Here is a 9,339-nt window from a genome sequence, read left to right on the forward strand (position 1 = left end):
TTATAATGTACTATGTGATTTTTTTTGTTTCTTTTGTCTGTTCTTCCTCCATGGTATAATCTCTGTTTTCCTGCATCTTGTATATACATTTTTCTAATTAGGGGAGGGGAAAGGAAAAACCAAAATGCTTAAATAGGGATACAGGTTGACCCATTGTAACAATGAGATGTACAAGGTACTATGCTGAAAATGAACTTTAAAACTTCTGTGGCAGGCAAGGAGTAGTTGGGGAGGTGGAGAAGGAAGGTTGGTAGGGGAAAAAACAAAAGAGGAGGCAAGAATGCTTGATAAAAAGTACTCATTACCTTACTCATGTAACTGTAACCCCTCCATACAGTATTTTTACAATAAAAAAGTATCTTAAAAAACCCTGAGATTAGGAAACTGTAAATAATAGAAGTGAATTTGCTTCCTGGTTAGGGTGGCTTGTATGAGCATCTGTTTAATATCTGATGAGGACCTTCTTTCTACATCATGATATGAGGAAGGGCATCTATCACATAGTGGCATGGACACACATACTACTTTGTGTCACTATTAGAAAGCCACTAATGCCACCAAGGAGACTTACACTCATGGCATTTTCTAATACTAATTACCTCCCGATGAACCTATCTTCAAATACCACCAAAACTTTGGTGAACTTGGAAGTGACACATTAAACCATAGCAGAACCCACCTGTTAACTTCATGTGTAGATACCCTCCCACTGATGCTAAAATCTTTACCTTGGGAAGATGTTCTGCTCCTGCTTTTACAGCACAGTATTTAATGTTGTTGATATGTCCATAAGCTCAAATTCATTTATAAGGTGTCATTCATTCATTCACTTCATTCCTGAGGTTGTAAACTAAATGCTGATTAGAAGCTGGTCTTCTCTAATTGCTAGGTAACTTTCTAAGCAAAGTACTGAGTATAATCTGTCGATAAAGATCACTTTTATTTTACAAGGTTGCTGTTTCTTAATTTCAAGAAATAGGATTTTAGGCAACATTGGCATTGAAGAAATCTGCATAGAACATTGGGTGAAAAGTTTTCTTTCACAGTGACCCGTCTCAGGGATGGGGGACTTGCTGAGGAAGCAGGTTCCTGTTATTAATTAGTAATTCATTAATACATGACTGCAAAGGAACCTTATGACCTGACAAGACTGCAAATGGACAGAATCACTAACGTTTTCATCTTTTCAAAGTAAGAAACAATTTCAGTCTAAAGTATATGCTTTCTGGATTGTACTTCAAGATACTTTTTTTCACTTATAACATTGTTTAAAATCCAAGTTTGAAAACTTTATCCTAAAGTATTTCTCTCTACTATTGATTATATACTTAACATTATATAATATGCATCTTTTATTATATAATAGACATTTTCTCCTTTCCTATAAACAAGATGGCGACAGGACAGTAGAGAAACACCACAGCTCTCTCCAACCAAAAAGAGATCTTGGGTTCCAACGCTTAATTTCCCCAAGAGACCAACAACAACAAAAAGATGAACACCCAGGGAAAAACAGGAGGTGGAAAGAAAACAAAAAGGAAGAAAGAAAAAGGAGAATTTCAGAATGGAAAAGCATGAAGACCCCTCCCAACCTTTACTGGCTGCGTGGCAACGCACCAAGTTGCAGCCAGCCTGGCCCAGCAGTGGCTGCCAGAGTCCCCAGAGGCACAGGGGGTCATCTGCAGATCACCTGCGTAGAAGACGCCTGAGGTACCGGTGCCAGACCGCTGGCTGATCGCAGAGAACAGAGAAATCTCAGAGCTAGGAGCCTGCACAAAGACTCCTCTCCTACCCTTCACTTGCAGAGCAGAGGGGCTCCATCCCACCAAAGCCACTCAGCCCCACCATCCCATGGGCAAAACCCCAGAACTACAAGTGTCTGCCTGCAGAACGCCAGTGCAGAAGACACGCAAGGTACTGGTGCTGATTGGAAAAGAGCAAACAGAGACAAACCTCAGCACTCAGAACCTGCATAGAGACTCCTCCTGCACCCCTCCACCAGAGGCCGGTGCCCTGCCCCCACTGCACAGCCCCTCAGGCACAGCCCAGGCCAAACAGCCAACCTGAACAGCAACTACAGAGGCAGAGACAGAGGAGAAACACCACCCTGCCCAGACCACAAACAACGCGCAACCCAGCCCACAATGGTCAGCATGCCCACTTGCCCACCCACGACTCACAGCCTGTGGTGCTGACTGGAACAGCATCAACAGAGGTGAAACTCTGATGGACGCCACCACCAGGCCCAGCCTACAAGCATCTCAACTGAACGAAGATCGCAGTGGCAACCAGTGACCTACATTGCATAGAAACAACAGCTGGAGAGCTCCCAACTAGCTCCAGGGTGAGTAACCCACAGGGGACAGCATATCCCCCCTTAAGGGAGACCAGATCTTGACCCAGACCCCTGCCCCAACACCTGGACTACAGGACCCACTAAAACTTGGAACTGTTCAAGTGTTCCACCAGCCCATGGAGCACATCCAGCAGGCCATGCTAGATCAAGAATGCCCCTGGAAGGGAGCTTAAACACCCAAGCCAGGAATAGCGCCCCATAGGTCACAACCCAGTGGAAGAAACCTGAACTGAGTACTCCAGGCTGCGTAACTCAGGTGGGATACACAGCAGCACAGGTCCAATTGGCATGCCTCAGATAGGGGACTGGGAACCAGCACCAGGCCTGGGGATCAGGTGCCTGAGCAACACAACCAACTCCTCCCAACTGAAGTCAGAAATTGAGCATACACCTTAGTAGAAGGGAGAAAGCAGGGAACTGCATCCCCTGGCATTTGCACCCATGACAGCAAAAGTCCTGGGTGTCCAGGGCAAGAGAACCAGAACCCAAACCCCATCAGAACCTGACCCTTATATCCTATGCTGGGAATTGGACAACTCAGGCCACCAGCACCTGATAATAGCCAGGAGCTCAGGCTGGAAAGGTGGCTCAGTGGTAGAGTGCTTGCCCTGCATGCATGAGGCCCTGGGCCTGAGTCCTCAGCACCATATAAGCAGAAAGAGCCAGAAGTGGTGCTATGGCTCAAATGGTAGGGTGCTAGCCTTGAGCTGAAGAGCTGAAGGACAGTGCCCAGGCCCAGAGTTCAAGCCCACAAGCGACCCTCCTCCACTGCCAAAAAAAAAAAAAAAATCAGGAGCTCATAGCAGACTCAGAGAATACATCTAGAACACCTGATCTCACCAAGAGCACCTGTAGAAGTAAACAGGAGCAGTCTAGGCTGCTCAGTCCCTCTAAAAGCAGGAACTTTCAGTAATTTACATCAGACAGCCAAGAGCCCTATGTGGGTCAGACTAGCAGTTGGAGGCCAGCCTCTCCCCCAACAGAACCAAGACTAGGTACAGACTTCCTTAGCCAACCCAGAACCAGCAACCAAGCAAAGACAGACACCTATTGACCAAAACAAAATTTCAGATTACTCTCCAATAACCCTTGAATATCCATGCAAAAATGACAGAGAAAAATTACAAGGTTTAGCAACATCCAGGATAGCAAGCTACCCCCAAAAGCCAGCAGCCACCCAGGGGAGAGCCCCATTGGGAGCAAAGCAGGAATTGAAGACAAAAGCTACACCAAAGAGATGCTGGAAGCAATGACTCAAGAATTAAATCCAGAAATAGATCAGAAATTTAAAGAACATAGAAATGAAATATCAAAAGAGATGCAGGATTCAAACAGGAGATGTATACAAAAATAGAACTGAGATTAGTATTCTGAGAACCAACATAGAATCCATAAATAAATCAATTTCGTCCATGCAAACAACAATGGAAATCATAGTTAACAGAATGAATGAAATGGAATTTAGAGGTGATCATTTTTATTTAGATTTTTGAGAGCAATAGAAGGGTAGATTATTTTACCTATCTTACCAAGTTAGGAGACCTACAACTTTCCAAGACTTCAAATAAGAAACACCTCCTCAAAGTACAAGGAGAATCTGAATCATCTTATTCTAGCAATAAAAAAGTAAAATATAAACTTTTATTTAGAATTAAAGCAAATACTTCAGTATCACAAACACAATATTAAACTTCAAGAAATATACCACTAATTTGGAGTGAGCATTTATTTGCACAATCATGACATGCAGACAAAACAGGAGAGAGAAGAGTCTGAATTCCCTGCCCACCTACAGCAGGACACAATGAACTGCAGGGGGCAAGGCGGGCTCACTACTCTTCCTCTCCTGAAGACTCTCTTTCCAATGTGTAGGCCATGAAGCAAGCGTCGGGTCTCTTGGGGACAAGGGAATGCCCTGGACTCACAATCTCAAAGCCCAAAAAGCTGAAAATTCGGAACAAGGCGGCTCTGTCCTCACGGTTCTTATGGAAGCAAATGAAGACATGGTCAGCTCGGAGCTGCTCCTCAGCAAACTGGAGCAGAAGTGCAAAACTGTCCTTGCTCCCTTCGGGCAGAGGGCCGCTTGGGAGCTCAATGTAGAGACTGCTACCACTCCACACCGCTCTCCAGGTGATGTGTTTGGCCTCCTTGAGCCTGGACTGGACACTGAGAATTCTTGTCTTGTTATTAGATGTTAGTTCCTCTGTTACATTCAGCCGATTATCAGAGTAAACTAAGTTAGCTGAAAGATTGTGATCCCTCTGACTATTCCCTTGCCCACCTGGGATCTTCACGGGTGGGTGAGGGACATCAGAAGCATCACTGAGGCCATGGATCCAGGTTACTACAGCGGTTGAGGGAGACCCTGGAACTCTCGCTGCTGTGGCCACGGTGGCTGTGCAGGCTGAGGAGTGGCATGATGTGGCTGGTGTGGACAGCGGAGCTAGGTTTATCCCCTTCCTTCTCTCTGGCAAAGCAGTGGCTGTTGAGGATCCACTGCAGGGAGGATTTCACCATCCGGCCGCTGGAGGTCCGAAACCCTCTCCACGCAGCCACCGCTGTTCCCCGTTCACACGAAATGGAATTTAGAGTGTCAGATACAGAAGACAAAATACACCAACTGCACAAAAGTCACAGATATGGAAAAATCACTTAAATTATGCCAAAGGGAAACCCAAGAGCAAGCAGACAGTGCCAAGAAATTTAACCTTCATATAATTGGAGTGGATGAAGGTGAGGAATATCAAGGCAAGGGAATCAAACACCTATTCAGCAAGATTATCAATGAAAATTTCCCACTTCTTAAAAGAGAACATCTTACCTACATAACAGAAGCATATAGAACACCCAGCAAGCAAGATGCCAGGAGAAATACTTCTAGGCACATTATAGTAAAAATTAAAGATCTGAATAATAAGGAAATAATCTTGTCTGCAGCAAAAATGAAGGAGCTCTACTACAATGGGAAAAAATTAGAGTCACTGCAGAGCTCTCCACACAGACACTGAATGCAAGAAAGGCCTGGGAAAGTACAGTTCAAGCCCTGAGAACCAATAACTGCCAGCCCAGACTGATATACCCAGCAAAGCTATCATTCACATTTGATGGAGAAACAAAGATTTTTAATAGTAAAAAAAACTAAATGAATTAATAAACAATAAGCCATCACTACAAAGAATGCTAAGAAGGGGAACACAACCCAAAAAAAGCAGTCAGGAAATCGTATCCTCACCAGACAGGTATTACTAGAAGTCTAATTTAATAAGCATAGGAAGAAAGGAAAGAAGGAAAACAGCAAATGACAGGAATCACAGTGCATCTCTCTATAATAACCAGTAATATGAATGGACTCAACTCACCAATCAAAAGAAAAAGAACTGCAGATTGGATCAGAAAACAAGATCCATCCATCTGTTGCCTTCAGGAGATCTACTTCTCAGCCAAACACACAAACAACTCAGAGTGAAGGGTTGGAGAAGGATCTACCAAGCAAATGCCCCCAGTAAGAAAGCAGGAATAGCTATACTGATATCTGGCAAAATAAACTTTTCATTAAAATCAATACAAAAAGACAAGGAAGGACACTACATATTAAAGCAGGGAACAATCCAAGAGGAGGATATTACCATTATCAACTTATATTCCCCAAACACTGGAGCACTCAAATATGTTAAGCGAATACTCTCAAACCTACAGAATAAAATAGATCCAAATATGATAATACTAGGAGACTTAAATACCCCATTCCCACCAAAGGACAGGTCTACCAACCAGAGGATTGGCAAAGAAGCTACCGAATTCAGTGAGGCCATATCATAAGCAGAACTAACTGACATCTATGGAGTATTTCACCTTAAAACAACATTCTTCTCAGCAGTTCATGGAACTTTCTCCAAAATAGACCATATAGTTCATACAAGTAACTTCAGTAAATACATAATCCCCTGTACCCTATCTGACCACAGTGGAATCAAGCTAGTTTTCAATCACAAAGCATACCGTAGAAATTACTCAAACACCTGGAGAGTGAACATCACACTTCTAAGCAGTATCTGGCTAACAGAAGAGATTAAAGAAGAAATTAAAAAGTTCCTACAACTCAATGAAAATGAAGACACATCACAAAGAAACTTCTGGGACAGAGCAAAGCAGGCCTGAGGGGCAAATTTATTGCCCTCCTTGCCCACATCAAGAAAATAGAGGCAGACCAATAAATAATCTCATGTTCCAATTAAAACTGCTAGAAAAACATGAAAAATGGAACATGAGCCAGATAATCAAATTAAGAGCAGAAATTAATGAGATAGAAGATAGGAAAGTTATAAATAAAAGTAATAACACAAAGGCTGTTTTTTTAAAAAAAAAAAAAGTAAATAAAATTGATAGACCTTTGGCAAGATTAAGAAAAGAGGAGAGGAAACCCAAATCAACCAGATTAGGGATGCCACAGGAAAAATCACAACAAATACCCAAGACATGCAAACCAATTATAAAGAACTATTTTTAAAAGTTATATTCTTTAAAGAAATAAAACCTAGCAGAAATGGATGCATTCTTACAGAAATACAAGTTGCTTGAACTGAGCAAAGAAGAAATATATCAATTGAATAAGCAAATATCTTACAATGCGAAAGAAGTATTCCAACAAGGAAAAGCCTAGGACCAGATGGATTCACAACAGAATTCTATAAGACCTTAAAGAAGAACTAATACCCATATGCCTCCAGCTCTACAGAGAAGTAGAAAAAGAGGGAGCTATCTCAAACTCATTCTACCAATATCACACCCATCCCCAAACCAGGCAAAGACCCAACCAAAAAAAGAGAACTACAGACCAATCTCCTTAATGAACATAGATGCAAAGATTCTTAACAAAATCCTAGCTAACAGAATCCAGAAACACATAAAAAAAATCATACACTAAGACCAGGTAGGCTTCATCCCAAAGATGCAGGGATGGTTTAACATGCATAAATCAATAAATGTAATCAGACACCTCAACAGATCCAAGGTCAAGAACAACATGATTATTTCCACTGATGCAGAAAAGGCTTTTGATAAGATACAGCATTCATTCATGTTAAAAGCTCTGGAGAAAATAGGAATAGAAGGAAAATTCCTTAAAACAATAAAAGCCACATATGACAGACCAATAGCCAATGTTATACTTAATGGGGAAAAACTACAACTAATTCTCCTAAAATCAGGAACAAGACAAGGATGCCCACTGTCTCCACTCCTCCTCAATATAGTCCTGGAACCCTTAGCCAGGGCAATAAGACAAGAAAAAGACATTAAAGGGAGTCCATACAGGGAAGGAAGAAGTTAAATTATCCCTTTTTGCAGATGACATGATACTATACCTTCATGATTCCAAAAACTCTACCCCCAAACTCTTAGAACTTGTAAACCACTTCAGCAAAGTAGCAGGATACAAAATCAACCGACAAAAATCAGTCACCATCCTGTACACTGATAATGTACAAGCAGAAAGAGAAACAAATACCCCTCCAATAAAAGATTTAGAAATTAACCTAACCAAAGATGTAAAAGAACTATTTAATGAAAAGTATAAAAACCTAAAGAAAGAAATGACAGAGGACACCAGGAAATGGAAAGACAAAGGAGCCAAAGACATACAGTGGAAGAAGCACAGCCTCTTTAACTACTGGTGCTGGGAAAACTGGGAGGCTGCATGGAGAAAACTAAAAGTGGACCCCAGCCTATCACCATGCGCTAACATTAACTCAATATGGATTAAAGACCTTAATATCAAACCTGAATCTCTGAAACTTCTGCAGGACAGAGTAGGAGAAACATTTGAACTTATAGGCACAGGCAGGAACTTCCTGAACAGAGTCCCAGGGTCACAACAAATTGGAGAGAGACTCGACAAATGGGACAACCTTAAAATAAAAAGTTTCTGCACAGCTAAAGTCATAGCAACAAAGCTAGAAAGACAACCAACTAACGGGGAAAAAATATTTACCAGCAATATATCAGACAAGGGATTAATACCCAGTATATACAGGGAACTCAAGAAACGAATCCCTCCCAAGCCCAACAAACCAATTACTAAATGGGCAAGGGAACTAAAGAGAGACTTCTCAGAAGAAGAGATAAAAATGGCAAAGAAACACATAACGAGATGTTCACCATCCCTGGTTGTAAAGGACATGCAAATAAAGACAACCCTAAGATACCACCTTACCCCAGTCAGAATGGCCCACATCCTAAAGTCAGCCAATGACAAATCCTGGAGGAAATGCAGAGAAAGAGGAACCCTGTTACACTGCTGGTGGGGAATGTACACTTATACAACCACTTTGGAAAGCAGTCTAGAGGGTCCTCAGAAAGCTAAATATTGGCCTCCCCTATGACTCAGCCATACCACTCATAGGCGTCTATCCTGAACAACAGCAACCAGAATACATGGACCAGTATACCAGGACACATGCACCTCCAAGTTTATTGCAGCACTGTTCACAATAGCCAGGATATGGAAACAACCCAGATGCCCCACCACAGATGAATGGATCCAAAAACTGTGGTATCTATATACAATGGAATATTATGCAGCCATTAGAAATGACAAAATAATGGCATTAGCAGGGAAATGGATGGATCTATAAGAAATCATGTTGAATGAGGTAAGCCAAGAGCAAAGAGACAAATGGCACATGGTCTCCCTGATAAGTGGATGTTAAATCCAAAACATAAGGTAATACAACAAAGTTAACAAGACTTGAGAAACAAAGGACCTCTACTCATCTGGTCGAATCATTAGTAAATAACCCATGCTGATGATCACATATATGGTATATATATATGTGGAAGGAAACCAGGAAGAAGACTCATAACTAGAGGGAATCAGGGAAAAACATACAACAGTGGGACCCATCAGCTGCACTAGACCATTGATCAAAATGAACTAACCAACTCAATGGCAGCGATGGGAGGGAGGGAACGAGTGGGAAAGAGGG

At 42.0% G+C, this 9,339-nt stretch overlaps 1 pseudogene; it reads right to left on the bottom strand.

The window, feature by feature from the left end:
* Positions 1 to 4,141: 4,141 nt before the first annotated feature.
* LOC122115450 lies at positions 4,142 to 4,873 on the bottom strand (annotated as a pseudogene).
* Between the last annotated feature and the right edge of the window lie 4,466 nt (positions 4,874 to 9,339).

The sequence above is a fragment of the Dipodomys spectabilis genome, unplaced genomic scaffold (assembly GCF_019054845.1).
Source record: "Dipodomys spectabilis isolate Male_0828 unplaced genomic scaffold, ASM1905484v1 ptg000003l, whole genome shotgun sequence".
NCBI classification, from domain to species: Eukaryota; Metazoa; Chordata; class Mammalia; order Rodentia; family Heteromyidae; genus Dipodomys; species Dipodomys spectabilis.